Source organism: Mus musculus, chromosome 10 (assembly GCF_000001635.26).
Source record: "Mus musculus strain C57BL/6J chromosome 10, GRCm38.p6 C57BL/6J".
Lineage (NCBI taxonomy): Eukaryota > Metazoa > Chordata > Mammalia > Rodentia > Muridae > Mus > Mus musculus.
In genome coordinates, this window is record NC_000076.6 from 5,896,218 (window position 1) to 5,917,353 (window position 21,136).

Here is a 21,136-nt window from a genome sequence, read left to right on the forward strand (position 1 = left end):
GAAAGGTATTGCTTTCTCTTATTTTTGTTAAGTTAATTAATTACTTGGGCTCCTTTTTTTTCTGTTTTGAGGCAGGGTGTCGTGTCTCAGGCTGGCCTTGTTCTTTGATGGAGTCCAAGGAAATCTTGAATTCCAGATGCTCCTGTCTCTACCTCCCAAGTAGAGGTTATCCCTACCATCACTGATATTTCTTTATTTCAATATCTACTTTTTAATTTACAACCACATGCCTTGGATATCTTTAATTCTTTTTTTATTAGATATTTTCTTTATTTACATTTCAATAAAATCCCCTTGATATCTTTAATTCTTGTTCAAAGGTTTAACAGGAGAGATTTAGACTCAGTTTCAAATACGCCAGGGTCAAGATGAAGTTCAAGTAAGTATAACTGTAGTTTAATTTGAATTAGTTTTCTACTTTATCACATCTAAATAAGAAGAACAGAAACAAGCTATTGTCTAGCATTTATTCAGGGAGAAGAAGGGAAGAAAAATGTTGCATGTATTTTACAGGAAGCCAGCACTCTGCCCGTACCAAGTTCCCCTCCTGCTGGTATCTAAATGGCTTTGCATATGATAAATGGCTTTACATATAATAAGAATTGTGTACATGTAAAGGTATGCCAGTGCTTGGCAAATACAGAAGTGGATGCTCACAGTCATCTATAGGATGGAACACAGGGCCCCCAATAGAGGGGCTAGAGAAAGTACCCAAGGAGCTGAAGGGATCTGCAACCCTGCAGGTGTAACAACAATATGAACTAACCAGTACCCCCAGAGTTCATGTCTCTAGCTGCATATGTAGCAGAAGACGCCCTAGTCGGCCATCATTGGGAAGAGAGGCCCCTTGGTCTTGCAAACTTTATATGCCCTAGTACAGAGGAATGCCAGAGCCAAAAAGTGGGAGTGGGTGGGTAGGGGAGCAGGGCAGGGGGAGGGTATAGAGAACTTTCAGGATAGCATTTGAAATGTAAATAAAGAAAATATCTAATACAAAAGTGAAAAAAAAAGAATTGTGCACACGCATGCGTTCATGCATTCCTGTGTGCACATGCACATTTGTATGCGTATTTTTGTGTGCATGTGTGTGTTATATGTGTGTGCGTATGCATGTGTGTGTGCATGCACACATGCTATGGTATATGTGGAAGTCAGATTCATGCAGATTCCAGATACTGAAGTTAGATTGCTAGTCTTGGCAGCAAAAGCCTTTACCAGCTGACTCATCTCACTGGCTATAATTTACGTAATAAAACAAAAAACAAAAAACAAAAAACAAAAAACAAAAAACAAAATTTTTGGATTTATGTGAAAATACTGCCATGTTTTTCTTACTTATATTACAGTGCTCCCAACAGTGTGTGTGTGTGTGTGTGTATGTGTGTGTGTGTGTGTGTGTGTGTCTAAAGGGCAATAACAATATACTATACTTTATCTTTCTTTTAAAAACTTTTTATCACATATATTAATAATACTCTAACATAATTATTTCAGAATTGGACTAATCTTCAGTGTTAGAACTGAAATTGAGATTCACACAGCCAAAGGAAAAAGATACTAACAGACACTGGATGAGAAGGAATCACAGTAGGATACAAACAGACACTGGAAGAGAAGGAATCACAGTAGGATACAAGCAGACACTGGGTGAGAAGGAATCACAGTAGGATACAAGCAGACACTGGGTGAGAAGGAATCACAGTAGGATACTAACAGACACTGGATGAGAAGGAATCACAGTAGGATACAAGCAGACACTGGAAGAGAAGGAATCACAGAAGGATACTAACAGACACTGGGTGAGAAGGAATCACAGTAGGATACAAGCAGACACTGGGTGAGAAGGAATCACAGTGGGATACAAACAGACACCGGATGATTTTGCAAGTTCTACCTTGACTCAATCCTTATGACTCTATCAGGTGAATATTCTTTCTACTTTAGAAATGAAATCCAGGTTTCAGAAACTTTAAGCAAATTTCCTATGCTCTAAGCAACACAGTTAAATTTGTCTTGCTTTTCATTAATAGAAGGTTTCCCTGGATAGTACAGGGTGGCTTTGAATTTGCTATGTACCCAATACTGGCTTTGAGCCAGTGATCTCCTCCTAAGTACTAAGATTATAGCCATAAGCCACCATGTCCAGCTCAGAAGCTCATTTTAAACTTCCTGCATTGCAAAGTATGAGTCCATTCTACTACATATTCTGTTAGTAACCATTCCTACCAAGTTCAGCGAAACTTGCTTCCATGCTCAACTGTATACCATAAGCCCTTATCCTCAATTCTGATCTATAAACTAAATATGCTGAGTTTCTGGGTTACTCTTGTGTAGCTGGTACTCCTCATCAGAGTGGGCATAGCCTACGTGGTTCCGACTTTTATTCATATCTTTCTGTCCTTTATTCATTCCCTCCTGATCCCAGTAAAGCCAATCGGTGAGGCTATGCAGAGTGTGGCAAAAAGTAATGGCAGATGCTCTTGTATTGTCAAGAATACTTCTTTTTAAGCCACTTCCTGCATTTACTACTAGTGGTAGCTTCCTGTGAATTTGCAGTGGGCCTTGGTCATAAGATTGCAAATTCATTATCCAGCACTCATGCTGTACAACAGGGTGTCTTTCTTTAGATCTGAAGGCATTTTGCTCTTTTTTCTGTAATAGGAAGTGATAAGCCTGATCACTTAGCTGCTTCTTCTTCTTCTTCTTCTTCTTCTTCTTCTTCTTCTTCTTCTTCTTCTTCTTCTTCTTCTTCTTCTTCTTCTTCTTCTTCTTCTTCTTCTTCTTCTTCTTCTTCTTCTCCTTCTTCTCCTTCTCCTCCTTCTCCTCCTTCTCCTCCTTCTCCTCCTTCTCCTCCTTCTCCTCCTCCTTCTCCTCCTCCTCCTCCTCCTCCTCCTCCTCCTCCTCCTCCTCCTCCTCCTCCTCCTCCTCCTCCTCCTCCTTCTTCTTTGTTTTTTTGAGACAGTGTTTCTCTGTGTAGTCCTAGCTATTCTGGAACTCACTCTGTAGACCAGGCTGGCCTCAAACTCAGAAATCTGCTTGCCTCTGCCTCCCAAGTGCTGGGATTAAAGGCATGTGCCACCACTGTCTGGCATCACCTAGCTTCTTTTTTTTTTTAATTTTTTTATTAGGTATTTTCCTCATTTACATTTCCAATGCTATCCCAAAAGTCGCCCATACCCTCCCCCCCACTCCCCTACCCACCTACTCCCACTTTTTGGCCCTGGCGTTATCCTGTACTGAAGGCATCACTTAGCTTCTTAATAAGGTCTAAGAGCCCAGCCCCAGGCCACACTGGGAGAGGGGCTAATTAGACACAGTTCAAGGTCACGGAATAAGTCACACTTTGTTCTGTTCAGTTAACTGCAACCCCTCTACATCACCATAGGATTCAAGTGGACAAAATTAACATTTCATGAATGTCAAAACAACAGCACATGCACACAATCAAGAAGACACACATAGACCTGCCTATGAAAGTGTCACCACATTCCAAGATGAGACCAGGCTGCAAAGGAGCAGACTAAAATCAGACTCTTTAGGACTTTTTGTTGTAGCCACATCTTTCTATAACCTACTTCCATTTTTGCTTGCATGGAAGTGCAGTCATATGAAAGGTAACATCCTCACTTATGAATGTTCAAAGGAAAAGGCACTGAAAATAGACAGCTTACCTAAGTGAGTTAGAAGAGCCTCCCAGATGCTAATCTGGTTAATCAGCTTTTCAGAGAAAAGAAAACCTACAGGAGCCAAATATTAGAGATTCTTTGACTTGTAACTCCATGACCCTCAAGCATTTGGGATGCAAGAGAGACACACACTTGGGTCACATACATGACCAGAACATGTTTAGTGTACAATACAAACAGTTAAGAAAGAAACCCCGTGCTTTAGTAGAAGCTTCTCAACATATTTCATGGACGCTCTTGGAGCCCATATCAAACCCCAGATATCACTGATGGAGACAGTCTCTTTGTATTGCACATGTGCATGACAGCTGGCCTAAGTGAATAGTCGCTAAAACGTTTTTCCAGAATATTATTTTCTTTCAAATGCTAATATTTACAAACTCCAGAGTGTTGTGTGCCCTCTTGATATAGGGTAAAACCACAATGTAAACACGAAACAGCCTGTTTTCATTGTAACTGTGTCTTGTTTGGTGTTTCCCTAAAAATACTTATTTTTAGACCCTTCCCTGATACACTGGGGTTGACATTTCATAGCCTGTCAGCCACAACTGCTGAATGAACAATGAACAATGAACAATGAGATTTTATTATTAGAAATCATTATGGAAATGTGATACAACCATCTCAGAATGTCTATTTTTCATGGAGAATGTGTTTAGACTTCCCTCCAAAAACCCATCTGGCACTCTGGTTTTTCTTTGCCAGCTTTATTAAGTGCAAGCCAGCCCCAAGACACAGAAAGACAAATTCTGAGTAAGGACCTCTTGTTAGAGGGCCAGTTGCTTCTGTTTAATAGATGATTGTTTAAGAAATTATGAATCTGAAATATCACATTATCATTATGATCTCTAGTAACTGGTCATTTTGATTCCTCTGTCTCGGCAGTTTGTTTAAAAGAGGCCACACAATATTGACACCGATTGACTGAGGGCATGATAAGATAGCTGGATTTCCAGGAGCTTTGGCAGAAGGCAGGGCAGGTGGAGACGGCTGCTCTGAGCTCATGCCTTCTGCCACAACCCGCTGCCCTCCTCCAGGACAGCAGAACCACACATCCGCCCATGTGCTGTGCTATCCTTTTCCCCTGGCAACCATATTATGCTGAAGTGCAACTGCTGGGGTTGCCAGGATATTCTTCTATTCTTGTCCTCCATAGCCAAACCAGAGAGTTCAAAGCAGACGAGAGGGGAAAACACAGGTAGTGGGGTCAGCATGGCAAAGTGCTTTTTAATTAAAAGGAAATGAATTCATCAAATAATTTTGTTGCTGATGCTTTCAAACTTTACCCTTTCTTTAAAACCAGACAGACCAGATTTGGGGTGGGGGTGGGGGTGCGGAGAGCTACAGAGATCGCAGCTATTAAATGCTGTAAGACAGAATTCACCACTTTATCCATTAGAAGCCACTTTTTCCCAATAGAGAAATATAGACAAATGTCTTGCCATTGTCAGTCTGACAAAAGATTCTGAATTGTAATTACTGCCCTGCTCCACAACTAAATCTCTAAAGTAGATACCACATACTATAGAGCCAAAGAGAGCACTGATGATCAAATGGCAAAGTGTATTTAAAAATATGTAGACTGAAAAGGCCAGCACTCAGCAGGAAGAGGCAGGTAGATCTCTGTAAGTTGAGGCCAGCCAGGTCTGCAGAAGGAGTTTTAAGACAGCCAGGGCTGACAGAGAAAAAATCCTGTCTAAAAACAAAACAAAACAAAACAAAAAATTGAATCATGGTTTCTTATCTCATTTGATACCATAATGGATTCTGTGTTTAAATGTCCCCCTGGTTTATAGAAAAGGAGCCCTACAAAGCTTCTTAGACTCTTACAGCCAAAAAGAAGTTAAGACAGATCTCAGAGCCTTTATCTGTTTTACACTGACATCCAACTCCATTACGTCATGCTGCCTAGTTCCTTACACGGTTGATTGATAAAAACAGCCAAGTGACATGCTTACAGTCTCTGAGCTGTTGATGTGTTTGTCCAGCTCTGAGCCATTCAGTAGGTGTCTTTGTCCTGCTTTACTGATGGGGAGTGTTGCTACCAGAATGACTATATGACTCACCAAGGTCATGCAACTAGAAAGTTGCAGAGCTAGGAATGAAGCCCAAGACAAATGACGCTTAATGCAGAACATGTTTGCCTAAGGTCAGACATTAACCATTAGATCTGATATTGGATCATGGAATAATGATAACTGAAAGGGCATGAACTTCCTTGGATACGTAAGAAGGCCCAGTACACAAGTCTAAGGGATTCATTGATTCCTTCAATAAATATTTATTGAGTGACTGTTTTGGTACCTGGGATAAAGTAGTGAGCAAGAGAAAAACAAAAGTGCATAGAAGTTCTAAGCTGAGTACACATAAAACACATGTGTGTGTGGGGAGTGGGGAGTGCGGAGTGTGGAGTAGAGATTTTAAATAATGGAACACAGCCCTCCAAATGTGCTGTTTAAGCAAGACAAAGGGAGATAAAGTGAGCCACATGGGTATCTATGGAAGAGGATGAGCTGTGGATGTCCTGGCCCTATTGGAGAAAAGAGAAGAGATGGTGCGGAGGGCAGATTAGAGGACCATTGGAGATGTGGTCACTTACAGTCAAGAATGAGGGGGACTGAAGATTGACCAAGGTTAGGATGAGAATTTACTCAGGGCTGATTTGTAATTCTAAACCAAGCATCCTTATAAAATTTAGCCACCATAGTATCAATGAATCTGTCCTAGGATCCTACCTAGGTCTATGTCACCAGTCCAGTTTGACCTTTGGTACCTGGAGGATAGATGTCATTTCTTCTGTTTTGTTATTGTGTTATGAAATAAGATCTGCTTTAGCAAGTGACTGGAATTTTCTCAGCAAGATGGCTAGCTACTAAAAATGTTGAGCTTATAACTTAGTTATGAGATCATAAAGTTCTACATGTCCATTTGTGGAGGAGTATACACGGGGTTATGGTTATACCAAGTTGCATCCAGAGATCATGTTATTGAGCATGGTATTTGAGGGGAACTTTAATGATAATATGTATTGTGAGGTTGTCCAAGTAGGTAAATATAGGTAAAATATTCTGTACATGGGGCTGGAGAGATGACTCAACAATTAAAAACCTCACTCTTATTAGACCTCTTAGAGAGGACCTAAGTTTGGTTCTCAGCACATGGTGGACCACAAGCATCCAGAATTCCAGTTCCAGATATGTGACATGCTTTTCTGACCTCTGAGTGCTGTAGGCATGTACACACGCACATCGCTCCCCTCCCTGGATACTGAGTGAAAGCTGTCAGATCTCCCCACTCACCACAAATGATTCTAATGGACATATTATGGCATGGATTGCTAAGTTTTCCACCTGGCACTGTAGCTACTGTTAGAATTCTGCTCTCTAGATCTCAGGATAAAATGTGGTAGGAGGTTAGTCCTCGTCCACCGATGCCATGCTTTCTCCAGCTGACTGCTGGTGTGGTACATAAATACCCGAAGGCAAGTTTAACAACTTTTATCTGATTTGCACATTTCATCCATCTTTAATTTTTCAGTATAGGCTAAGCTCAATAAGATCTATAAAGAGTGTTTTATACTTTAAAAAATAATTCTGTGTGCAGCATAATAAGTTTACATGTTCGCAGAACTAATGGGACTCAATGGGTTTAAAAGAGGGATGTGGGTATTAGGAAGGTATAGAATGAGGGTAAATCTAGAAGGAGATGGGACGGGTATAAATCTGAACAAAATACAGTATATGAAAATGTTAATAAAACATTTTAAAAGTCTATATCATTATTATTATTTTTTGGCGATCATCAAGTTTAAATTCTATCCAAATTATATGTGACATTTTGAAAAATATCCACCTTTAAAAAGTCTTGACTATGAGAAAATTGTCATGTACTATGCTTAGCCTTAAACAATTGCCAGGCAGTGATAGAGTGCTTGTGGTATCTTCTCTACACCAATCATTTCCAAACAAACAGAAGACCAACCAGGGCATTAGCTATCACATTTTCCTTGAATATGTTCAGATTCATTCCCTCTATTTTCCTTGGCCACAATCAAACTCCTAGCTGGTTCTAAAAACCCATCTCGTCTTGCTTCAGTGTTACTTTTGAAGATAAAGCAATTCTGTTTTTTCTGTATATGCCCTTATGAACCAGAAGGGGAGAAAAATCAAGTAAAAGTGAGTTCAGATTGCTCTGAATTTATTATTGTTATTATTATTAATTACTATCAGTATCGTTACTATATTTTGCTTTCATAGTGGCTGAAAATTTGAGTGCATGTCACTTAAAAAGGATTCTGAAAACTACATGCAGCCATTCTCCAAAGGAGAAAACACCGTGTTCCTGATGCGTTAAACTGCCTCTTCTCTCAATTCGTCCCACCATGCCTCTGTGCACTGCACAGCCTGTGAGCTTTTGGCAATACAAAATCGAATCCCTCTCCTCTCTCCTCAATATGCGTTACAAGAACATATTCCTGCTGTGTTTTTTTCCCTTTCTTCTGTTGAATATGATTTTCATTTTCTGATGCCTTACTTATGGACTTTCTGCTTTAGTTAATTACGGTGTGAATTTTCTGGAAAGCTCTTCCAAGCCTAGAGCACTTGGAGCCAGGCTTGGCAGGCAAATGCAAGAACAGTTAGGTGATGGAGATAAAACATGAAGCTTGTTCCTGGGAAATTCCTGGAGGGAAGTCAGATTTCTAGTCTGAGAATAAATAAGCTCACTTCTCCCCCTTGTGCCCAGAATGTTGGATGCTACCAGCCATGCATTTTATGGAGAGAGGGAAAGGTTGAGAAGGAGGAGGGGGAGGGGGAGGGGGGAGGGGGAGGGGAGGGGAGAGGGAGGGGAGAGAGACAAACTGACATGGCGGAAGGTGAACTTAGTTTCTGCTTCCTGTTGGAAAGATAAGTTGCTGTGTTCCAATTTGGTTTTGTCTTTTAATTTGAATTTCCTTCTTTCTTTGTTTCTTTCTTTGTTTCCTTCCTTCCTTCCTTCCTTCCTTCCTTCCTTCCTTCCTTCCTTCCTTCCTTCCTTCTTCCTCCGAGCTTCTGTGATTTCCTGTCTTTCCACCTTCTTCTGGATAACAGCTTCTCCTTGTGCAGGAGAATGAGCACGTAGGGAATGTTAGTTACCTTATCTCAAAAGAAGAGCATTTTCCCAGGGAGCTTTTGAGGTCCTTTTTTCCTGCTGACATCATTTCCATTTTGCAGAGTACATTGTTTCCCTGCGGAAATAGGAGCTTACTTTTGCCTGGTGCATGAAGATGATCTTCTTGAGGAACAATTTCACAGATTCTAATGAGGAAAGTCTTGGCTTTTTATAAAAAGAAGCAAACTTGGTTTTAGTGACTTACTAATGCAGTTAACATTAGGATCAAACCTTGATCTGCACATAAGCAATAGTATATTCATAATGTTCTGTCTTTTTCTAAGCTGAAAACTGCAAGGAGTGAGACTCATATACCTCAAATAAAGCTACTGGAGACACATCAGTTCCTAGTATCTGTCTCACCGCATCTTTCTTTGGGCTACCAGTTGAATTTTTAGAGATAAGAAGGTGAATCAAAAACTCCATTATTTCTGCTGACTTAGATGTCAAGGTGGCTTTCGAACTTATCATGCTCTGTGATTCTAAACTCCCTTGCCTGTCCTCACCTTTTGGGAAATTCCATTATTTCTACTTTGCAAACTTGCACCATGGAGCTTAGAGCCAAAGTCCCATAGGATGCCAAGATTATCAGAAGTGCTTCTTAGTACTAGGTCTAAGCCAATGCCACCAACAATCCCCATAAGTACTGTGTACTATCTCCTAGCGTATATTTTTATCTTGATATAAAATATTGTAAGTTTCTCAAGAATAGCTGCAATCCCAGCTCCAGGATATCCCTTGACATTTTTCCTGATGTTTCACCATTGAAAATTTTGCTTCTCACAGCCAACAAGCTTGGGGCTCCTCTCTGATAAATATTAAAAGGGTTTTTGTGCTCTGTGTTACACCTCCATTTGCTGCTTCTCCACTAGTTGGTCATTCTCTTCTAATTCTTGCAAGCACAGTATTGTCTGCCTCACCTCCAGGTCTCTCTCTGCATTGTCAGCTCCTGATTCTTCTTCATCTTTAATTCTAAGGCATTTCATCCCCCACTCAATTTCTGCTTCTGTTTGCCAGCAATTTAACTTACCTTTTAGGCAAGATTTGAAAGATAGTTTTCATAATTTTAATGGGGGTCTGGGAGAGACAGCTTAGTCAGTAAAATGCTTGTTTGGTAACCATGAGGGTTTAAGTATGGTCCATAGATATGAATATAGATATAGATTAGATATAGACAGATATGGTATTGCCTATTGTAGTCCCAGTGTTGTAAATATATAGATAGATGGATTACATGTGCCTGCTGGTCAGCCAGCCTAAACTACTTAGTGAACACCCAAGTCAAGTGAGAGTTGTTATCTCAAGAAAATAAGGTGCTGGCCCCCCAGAGACAACACTAGAAGTTGCTCTCTGGCCTCCACACAAATCCATGCACATACATAAATGGGTAAAATGATATACTTTCATGTAATAAAAAATTGGCATCGATACAAACGAGAGCTCTTCCCTTCTTCCCACTTAGGTCCTATCCCATATTACCACTGTCAGTTAATATTCATGATTTTCCCACTGCAATTAAAAAAAAAAAAACCAGCCCTCTGAGTGTATAACAATGTGTGGACACAGTAGTGTGTCTTTCCCCTGGGTTCTTATGAAAGAACTGCAGTACCACTACAGTCATTATCTTCCTCTCAATGACACATCAGGGACACTCTGTTCCAGTCTCACCTCTACCTCCTCACATCAACACAGAGCCGAGTTCTCTCCTACAGTGCAAGCCTCCATTCCCCCAGCACACTAAATACATACTATGTGTCTGGTACTAGCTTACATTCTACTGTGTAGGAGGAGGGAGATGGAGTACAGAAAGCAATCAACAGAATAGCAAATACCTGAAATACGGAAACCCTGATGTTAGGGGAGAAGAGCAAAGAGCAAGGTGAAAGATCGCCTTAGGCAGAGTCTGACAAACGTCTCCTTGGAGCTGAACTGAAGGACAGTTCAGAGAGAGAGGTGGCAGGGTTCTGATTTCCCTTGCTTTTTCCCAGAGGAAGCCCTGGAATTACCCCAATGCTCATTTATCTCCCTTTATCACCAAGGAGTGTCTGGAAGCCTAACTAGTCCTTGCCCAAGGGAATCGCCACTGCAATACTGGAATCTAAAAAGGGCTTCATCCTCCTCCACACACTGACCTTAAAAGGCTTCAAGGAGAAGCAGCGATTCTAACCAAGGCTTTATCTCCCAGGTCACTGTCTGTTTCTAAGAATCCATGCCATACACTCTTACAGAACTGAATGCCAGGAAAGAAAGCTTTCATTTGAAAACCAACTTCTTTCCTTAACTAGTCAGTTAGAGACACTTTGACTAGTTACCCAGAAGCCTTAACTAATATGCCCAGGTCCTATTACAATCAGTCTTAGATAAGTTTTGTGGTCCCTTCCCCACTTGCCCGGATAATTCCCCTTCCTTATCTTGGCTCTGCTTCATTTCCATTACCCTGAATGAAAGGGCTTCAATTTGAGCTGCTTTCAAAAAAGATAGTGTACGAATAAATCCTTCAGTATACTGGATTTTGACACCCTAGCAAATAGTACCCTCATAGCAAAATCTGACAATTTACCTTGTTTTTTATGTTATTCAAACTTTTGCTACATGATGTGAGTTACCAGCTCTTCCTGGCAAAACTCTCTTGGTTTTAAACTCTTTTCACAAGATTTATACATATATATTATTTATTTGTATCTCTCTATGTAGACACATGTATACATATTTGACTAAAAATCCTCTCTTCTTACTTAGCTTGAGCACAATGTCTTTAACATTTCTTGTTTCTTCTTTCTGATGATCTCATGCATAAGGGTACATATGTAGAATATAGGTGTTTATATGTGCATACACTCATGGCCCCCCTTTTCTCTACACCTTCATTCAATTCAAATAAGTCTCAGGTTCCCATTGTAAGTCTGTCTGTCTTTCTCCCTCTCCCTCTCCCTCACCCTCTCCCTCTTCCTCTCTCTCTGCATATGTAAGAGATTTAAATTTTTTTTTTATCTCTAGCCCCAGTCTTTCTGTTGGAAAGACCCATCCAATTCTTAATTGCTGGGAATCCTTTGAAACTCCGAATTAGAAGTCACTTGTGGCTCCTGTTAGTTTTCTTCTTTCTTTCTTTCTTTCTTTCTTCCTTCCTTCCTTCCTTCCTTCCTTCCTTCCTTCCTTTCTTTCTTTCTTTCTTTCTTTCTTTCTTTCTTTCTTTCTTTCTTTCCTTCTTTCCTTCTTTCTTCCCTCCCTCCCTCCCTCCCTCTCTCCCTCCCTCCCTCCCTCCCTCTCTCTCTCTCTCTCTTTCTTTCTTTCTTTCTTTCTTTCTTTCTTTCTTTCTTTCTTTCTTTCCTTCTTTCCTTCTTTCTTCCCTCCCTCCCTCCCTCCCTCCCTCCCTCCCTCCCTCCCTTCCTTCCTTCCTTCCTTCCTTCCTTCCTTCCTTTTTTTATGGAGAAAAGCTGTTTTTAAAGAGCAATGACTCCATATTCAGTAAAGTATCAATATATTATGTAAGATGATTTTTAAACCTTTTTTTCTCCTTTTTTATTAGATATTTTTTTCATTTACATTTCAAATGCTATCCTGAAAGTCCCCTATACCCTCCCCCTGCCCTGCTCCCCTCCCCACCCACTCCCACTTCTTGGCCCTGGTGTTCCCCTGTATTGGGGGCATATAAAGTTTGCAAGACCAAGGGGCCTCTCTTCCCAATGATGGCTGACTAGGCCATCTTCTGATACATATGCAGCTAGAGACACGAGCTCCGGGGTACTGGTTAGTTCATAATGTTGTTGCACCTACAGGGTTGCAGATCTCTTTAGCTCCTAGGGTACTTTCTCTAGCTCCTCCACTGGGGGCCCTGTGATCCATCCAGTAGCTGACTGTGAGCATCCACTTCTGTGTTTGCCAGGCACTGGCATAGCCTCACAAGAGACAGCTATATCAGAGTCCAGGACAAATGGCCTAGGTGCCTATTTAACTATCAAAGTGGACCTGGTTGCCAGGTTCTTCTTGCATCCCTCAGTGCCTACCTCTTATAGGGTCTTCCTGGGTGGCACACCCCACTTCCTACCATGAACTCTCTAGCCTCATGAGGCTGGGCTGCTCTTTCATACATAAAACCACCATTTTGGTTACACACTCTTTTTGTACCTTTGTATCTCCTGGCTATTGCACATGGTTCCCCTCTCTCTTCCCCTCCTTCTCCACTTGGACTGGCTCAGTCTGACTATGTCCACTCTGGGCTTTCCCAGAGGTCCATCTCTGCCTCTAGCTCTGCTCTCCTATGTACCTACAATAAATCTCCTCCACCACACCTAGTGGCAGTCCTGTTGACTTTCCTTTCCTTTTTCTTTCTTTTTTTTTTTTCTTTCATTCTGTTCCCACTCCATAAATCTCCTTCATCATATCTCCGCCATTGTCTGTCTCTAGCTCTCAGGCACAGCTAACTCTACTCAGCACATTACATTTCCAGGCAGCTCACCTCACTAGCAGACTGGAATCCTTACAAAGGTACTTCCAATAGGACAGCCAAATCTCTCACCATGCTGTGTGTCCTCTGGTCCCACTGCTACTCCCAAGAGTCACAATACAAAGATGGACCAGTAGCAACTATATGCCAGGCCATTGCATATACATTATCTCTGATCCAGTCCATAATGAGGTTTTATTGCTTCCATTATGCACTGTGGTTATTTTGATAGAGTCTAATGATTTCCCCTTGCTTTTCTCCAGGGAGCGAAACACACCCATCTGCCAGGGGAACCACTCTACCCCAGTCTCAAAAAATCACAAGTTCCTCCAATCCTGTCTCATACGAACTACTTCATTCTGACTTTGTGCATCACTCCTGACACAGTCCAAGATCATGCTTGGTGTTCCTGTGGACTTTTAGTTATAGTGTATTAATCACCTGGGAGAATTCTGATAGACATGTCAAACCATTTCCCAAATTTTGCATCATTCTTAATGCTTCCTCCACTTGTCCTTGCATGAAGGGATGGTATCTTATTTCCCAGATGCTCACGCTTGGATCCTACCCGTTAGCTTTAAGGCTCTGATTAAATCTTCTAGGCCCCTATTGATGAGAACTCCAAGCTCCCAATGTCTTTTCACCACGCCCACTCTGCAGCCCACTCTGCGGAGGTCAGGCTTTGTTGACACTCACCTGGAGGAAGTTATGTCTCTTCTGCCCAGTACACAGACCTCCCTGCTGGCATGCCCTTCCCAAATCCTCCCTGAAACCCAAGATCCCTCCTTCAACAAACAGTACTTGTTTACCCAGGAAACAAAACTTTCCACCCTGGAAGGGCCACAGGCAGTATAGATCTACTTCCTCCCCATCCTACAATTTCCTATATGTCTTAGGTCTCTCTCTAGCTCTGTCTGTCTCTGTCTGTCTTTCTGTCTCTGTCTGTCTCTGTCTCTGTCTCTGTCTCTGTCTCTGTCTCTCTCCTTTCATAATACTCCCTAAGCGGGAAAAAACCCTCATATTAAAAAGTTTATAATATCATTTGACCTAAATTTAAAAGTTTCATCTGAAAGCTGAATAACAAAAACTTTCACTCAGGGCTGAACTCTCACCTGCCTTGAACATGTTTCTAAGCAACCAGTATTTTAAGCTTGTGTGTTTTAAGCCTCAGTTTTAGAATTACCGCATAGGACTCTATGAGAGCATGACAGTGTCAGTTTTGATGTAATTTTGATTTTATTCTCTGAAAATTGAAAACAATATTGTGACATGAAACCATAGGATTATTTTCACTGATTAAAAACAAGAACTGAATTTAATTTTTAGCTATCTATTTCTGAAGAGTTCAATGTCATGGAGTTGGAAAATTATTATTGAAGCAAATTTTTTAATATGTCAATCATCTGAATATATATATGCCTTAGTACCCTTATAATTGATGTTATATCTTAGAAGATAGACTATACCATTAAAATAATACCTTCAAGTAAACATGTTAGCACTATGCATTGAAGGGTAAGCATTCTATTTGCCTGGAAAGGGTAATGGGTCAATCATTATATGCAACTGAGTTTTATTTCTCTTCTAAACATTCTTTTACTAAATTTTTTAACTTATCTACATCTCCAGGCACAAGGGTTCCTAACAGTTTTTAAGTTCCAAAAGGTATTCTGTATTTCTTCTATTTAGACCACAAATATTAAAATATTATTCAGCAATGTCTTCCTGAGGTACAGGATCAAAAACAATTAAGACTCATCGCAAGCACAATACATAGTGTCATACAGAATGGTATTATTATGAGGTTTTTGGGATTAAAAAATAGTAAGTGCTATCTATGGTTCTGTGGCCACCTTCCTTTCTGGTATCAAAATATGTGTTGGGACCTTTCTTGTTGGCACTTGATAAGCAACATTTTGTCTGCAACATGGACTTTCAGCCAGTTAAAATACTCCTGATTTTGCCAAGTATGTTACTGTCTCAACAGTTATATCCAATTAGGAATTTGTCCATCACCAGTCCCCGACATCTTCCCCAGACTTCTCTGCTTTAGAAGTGGTGGACACTGTGTTGTGGCCCCAGTCCATTGCCCATGGGACAATGTGGTCTCTAGGACATAAGTACTCAGAATCTTTGTATTACTACTTTCTTTTAAAGATTTATTTAGTTTATGTATGTGAGTACACAAGTCTTCAGACATACCAGGAGAGGGCATCAGATCTCGTTACAGAAGGTTGGGAGCTAGCATGTGGTTGCTGGGAATTGAACTCTGGACCTCTGGAAGAGCAGTCAGTGCTCTTAACCACTGAGCCATCTCTCCAGCCCTGATTGTATTACTCTTGAGTTAGATAAGCCTTTATAGCTAGCTGCACTCTCTGTGGACCCCCACCCCCCGCCTTTTTGGTTTAATTCTCTCGAATGATCTCAGTTCTTGAATTTACATGGAATCTCATTTCTCTCCTAGACTATTTTAAAACAAGAAAAGTATCTTCTCTCTTCAACTCATCCTCAGGCTCCTTGAGACTCAGCCATGTCTTATTTAATTTTCATATTCCCAGATGGAGATCAGAGCTTCTATTACACAGCACATTAATTAAGAATAAGGAGGAAGGACACAGCAGAGGTGAAACTGGTAAGGAGATGAGCCTGAAGGAACCATGGAGGTGGGATGAAAACACTGGGAAACTCAGACCAGACTCCTCTCTCTTTCCATCGCCGCATCTGCTTTTAAGATTGTATTCCATGAGTTCAACTCACAGGCAGGTGGTCTCTCTTTTTTCTCCTGAAATCTAACCAGACTAATTCTTTGGGGCTAAGTGGTCAGAGGCTAGCACACCAAATCACAAAGGTGATTTTAGTTCTAAGCAGCAGCTTCACTGAGTGTCCACTTTCGGCAATCCTACTAAGCCACAAGTACTCATTCTTTGCAAAATAATCTTAGGGGCAATAAAAGTGCAAGGGCTTCTCCCACACACATTTGTCACTGCCTCAGAATCTTAATAAATACTGCAGACATTCAGTCACTGAATGGTCTTGTTATTCAATAAAGAAAAAGCTTAGCTTGCACATTAATTTATCACTACTATTTAAATATACAGATGGGCGTGTTTACATCATAAAACCAGAACTGATCTTACCCATGTCAGACACACAAACAGTTGCATGGAAAAAGAAACACTTGGCATAGCTATTTTAATAATTGTGACTAAACTTTAGCATCACTTATAAAATTTCGTCAACTATTTCCAGTAACCTGATGTGTACATCAGGGCAAGAAGTGCTTCCTGATTTTTTCCCTCTTCCTGGAACTGACATTTATTTAATGGGATTCTACCTCATGACAACCTCTTTGCTTCACTCAGATGTGTAGTCAACGAAAATTACTGAATTAATGGAGGAAAATTACCTTCTGAAGACTGGGTTGCATGAATTCTCAAAACTGGCAGTGGTTACATAACACACCAGTTATATAATAGCGTAGTGAACAGCATTTTAAAATACAGTGAATTTTAGCTGGGAGTCCTGTTTGCTGAGTGTAGCCTTGCTTCTTTCTACTTGAGTTTCCGTTACCTCCTCTGTGCCATCTTTATATTTCCCAGGGACACACCTTTTTGCTCCCCAAATGCTAAGCTATGATCATACAAGTGTCATATTGGTTGTTTGTCTTTCCATTCATGAATAAAGACACACGCACATCCATGTACTGACACATGAATCATCTACTCCAGCTATTACACTTTGGACATAATTACAATCTATAAAGGACTTCCCATCTCTTGGTTTTCAGTATTACATGGTTATATAAGTTACAATATTACATATTTTTCAATGAGGTCACTCAATTTTTTTATGAATATTGGTAAACCATAGGGCACTGGCCTTACTGAGGATAATTTCATCTAAACAATTTCTTCGTCAGTAAAAATTGGGACCACTTGATTTCTATAGCTTGAATAAAATAGCCAATATTAGTTACTTATAACTTCACAGAGATGGGACAAATGGGCAGTTTATAGTCAGACCCCGAATAGGTAACAAAATGGTGTTTTGTGCTTGATTTTAATTTTTGCTGTTGTTTTAATTTATCCTCATAGACTGAAACATTTGCGTTTAGATAGGCTGAAGCATTGATACGTTTAAATTTTCTGATTAAAAACTTATCTTACCATCCCCCAAATAACATGAGATAGCAGGTTGCCACATAAACACTTACCTCATAAACCTGGTAGCCTGGGTTCAAGCTCTGAAATCCATGACAAAGGAGAGAATCCACTTGAGAAAGTTGTCCTCCCACTTCCACACACACAATATCAATAATAACTAATATATATATGCATACACACACACACACATATATATATATATATATACATACACACACACACACACACACACACATATATATATAAAACAGTAAATGTCAATGTTTTCCTGATAGGCTAGAAAAATTTAAAAAGAATTTCTATTCCTTCTTCTGCAATTTGTATATATAGAAATAGCCTACACACGACGCTGGGGAGATGGCTCACTAGGTACAGTGCTTTCTATACATATTTGAGGATCTGAGTTCTAATCCCCAGTACCATATAAAAAGTACAAATCGTGGCTCAGCCATGCACATCTGTAACCCCAGTGCTGGGAAGGCAGACACCAACAGGTCCTAGGGGCTCCCTAGCCACCCAGTCTCCTCAGAGCTATGAGGTCCAGCCTGGGGGAAAGGTATCCTGGAGAATCTGGTGAGGACATTGACTGAGGAAGAAATCCACTTTACCTGCACATGCCAATGGTGAGCATACTGTCTATACACAATCGAGTCACACTTAGTCAACTCATAGAACACACACACAACTTGCACATACTGAACTCATACATCACGTGCACACACAACTCACAAACACACACAAACAACTCACACACACTCAAACCATACAACACTTGCACACAGATATACTCTGGTTCTATGACCAACAATACTGACAAGGGGTGAGGGAGTCAAATGTTAAAGTCCACTAAATAGTGGGTAGGAATGTGTGAATGTTGTATCTCTTGATAGAGTCTTCAATACTGTAACTTACGGTCTTGAACACTGATTCACAGAGCATCCCAGCAGTAAATTGTGCCAGTTTATAAATGGCACAAGTTACTTTGTATTGATTCGTGCCGTAGGGCCTTTATCAGAACTACTAGGTTTTCTTTTGCATTTACCTTAACAATCTTGGCCATATAAAACTCAGATGTTACAGGTAAAATATGTGGTACAGTCAGGCTGAGCAGTGATTTCAGAACGAAGTAGCTTCAGACTTCAAATTAGTAGACAATGTTATTTGCTAAGAGCCCAGGAGAAGTTTCAGGGTTTCTCTGTGTAGCCCTGGCTGTCCTGGAACTCACTTTGTAGACCAGCCTGGCTTCGAACTCAGAAATCCGCCTGCCTCTGCCTCCCAAGTGCTGGGACTAAAGGCGTGCGCCACCACGCCCGGCTCCAGGAGAAGGTTTAAGGACAAGCACATTAAGTCTGGTGGCTGACAGAGGTTCCGCTCATCTCCAAGCTCACTCATTCCTACTTTGGCCATCCTTTATTACCACAAGTAAGCAACCAACGGTGTGTGTCTAATACTGCCAAAGAGGGTTCCATCTTTACGTTCTACAAGTAACATAAAATCTTTGTAGATCAGAATAAATCTGGGTAGTAGGTTTACAAATCACTCTAGTGATTACAACAAATCAATTTTTAAAGTTTTCTTTTCTATGTCTCCCAAATCAAAAATTTCTTTCTCAAAGGAGTATTCTGGTTGAACAGCATAGAAAATACCTGTAATTCTAGCCTGCAGGTGCATGGGAGCAGAAGCATCAGTTGGTAAGTTATCCTCTGCTACCTGGTGTATTCAGGGCCAGCCTGTGCTAAATGAGACCTTGCCATACACAGAAAGCTGATTAATTAATCCTGGCTTGGGGACTTCGGTTCCATTTTTTCAAAGACAGTTTATTATCAAAGATGGAACTGGAATAGCATCAAGGGATGAGTGTAGAACATTCCACTGCATAAGGGACACTGCTCCTAGTATCCGAGGATGCCAGCACTTCAGGGTATCACCCAGGGACCGTCATCCCAAAGGCACTTTTAAGTAGAGGGTGGCCAACACAAAATGAGCTCAATGGTAATTCTGTACACTTTTTTTGGCCATATATACATACATACGTATGTACATACATATATATATATATATATATATATATATATATATATATACACACACACACACACACACACACAGACACACACACATATATATATCTTACTGTTCTTTTTCATATATATTATAGTTTCTGGTTTCATCTTTTAATGATGTCGTGTGTGTATTTCTCATGCCCTTTCTTTTTATTCTCTTTATTTGCATGTTGCTTTTCTAAAGAGATAGAGAGATAAGGATATATTGTATAAAAAATACTTTCAATTAAAAAAAAGAAAAAAGTGACTTGGAAATAGAGATAAGGAGTAGATTTCTTGGATTAAATTGACTTAATAATTTAATAGACAGGGTCTCAACAGGTACCCCTGGTAGCTTAGTACTCACTATGTAAACCAGGCTAGCTTCAAACTCACTGAGATTCCTTTCTCTCTGTTTTCTCAGTGCTGGGATTAAAGGCATGCACCATCATGCCTAGCAAGACTTTTTATAATATACCAAAAAAACTAGCCCATTCTTTCATCAAGACAGAATGAACTGATAAAGTGTGGGCCTGGTGAAGTTTCCACTGTGTAAGAAAACCAGAGCCAACCGAAGAAACAGAATAAACACTTGCTCTGCCCTGTCACTGATGCCAAAATGTCCCCTTGGGCCGTTTTTATTATGATGCCACAGATCTTGAATTACAACCTACGTAATTCAAGGGCCAATCAGAAGCATTATAAAAAAAGCCTTTGGTCCAATATAAGGAAGTAAATATTTGTTTTGTTAACCACACTCATTGCCTATAATAAAATTATATTTATTGATAAAGGGATTTAAAAGAAAATATCACATGCAAAGTTTAAAGAAAGTCAAGGAGATTTTGGATGCCAATACCTCTTGTTAGAATTCCTAATTCAAGATACTTGTATGATTTTTATGAAAACTTTGCACATCTGCATAAGTAACAGCTCAAATCTAGCTCTATTGCAAAGAGGATTTTATATTCCATTTTGCTCAGAAGGGCCTCCCACCCATCATTAGAAAGTCTAGGCTCACTCTCGAATCGTTTGACTACATTGGGTAAACAGAAATACGTTATGATTATAAAATTCTACACTCAGTGGTTTATTTAGTTTTTAGAGAATGCCATAGATTGTCCAAGGTCTGCAATCAAACTTTGAGAACTAGAATGATCAAAAGTCATAAAACTTTAATAGTCAACACTATAAACTCAGATGGCCATTGCTTTGTTCAGGTGAGGTGTCTCATCTATTCAACTTGAAGACCATGCAAGGGTGGATGGCAAAAATTGACTTCAAAGTTAACCTTTGTCCTCTATACACATGGTGTGGCATGTTCTCTAAATATCTCCTCTGTCTCATACACATATTAATACAGGCATTCATAAAATTAATTAAAAAAATAAAAACAAACCTCCCACTCATTCCTGAGGCACACTATAGTGGTTTGAATGAGACCTATTCCTTGCAGGCTAGAGTGTATTTGAACACTCTAGCAGGCTGCACTGCTGCTTGGGAGTTTGTCAGACCTCTAGGAGGTGGAGTCTTGCTGGAGGAAGTACTTCACTGGTGAGAGCCTTGAGACTTTGTAACTCACTCCACTTCTGGTGCCGGCTCCCTCATTCTGCCATGCAGTTGTGACAATGTTGCAGTGGCTTGCCCCTGCAG

General features: G+C 40.3%; 1 protein-coding gene across 4 annotated transcripts in view; it reads right to left on the reverse strand.

The window, feature by feature from the left end:
* Rgs17 (regulator of G-protein signaling 17) overlaps positions 1 to 21,136 on the reverse strand; it is a 96,750-nt gene that overhangs the window by 70,555 nt on the left and 5,059 nt on the right. The gene's annotated exons all lie outside the window — the stretch shown is intronic.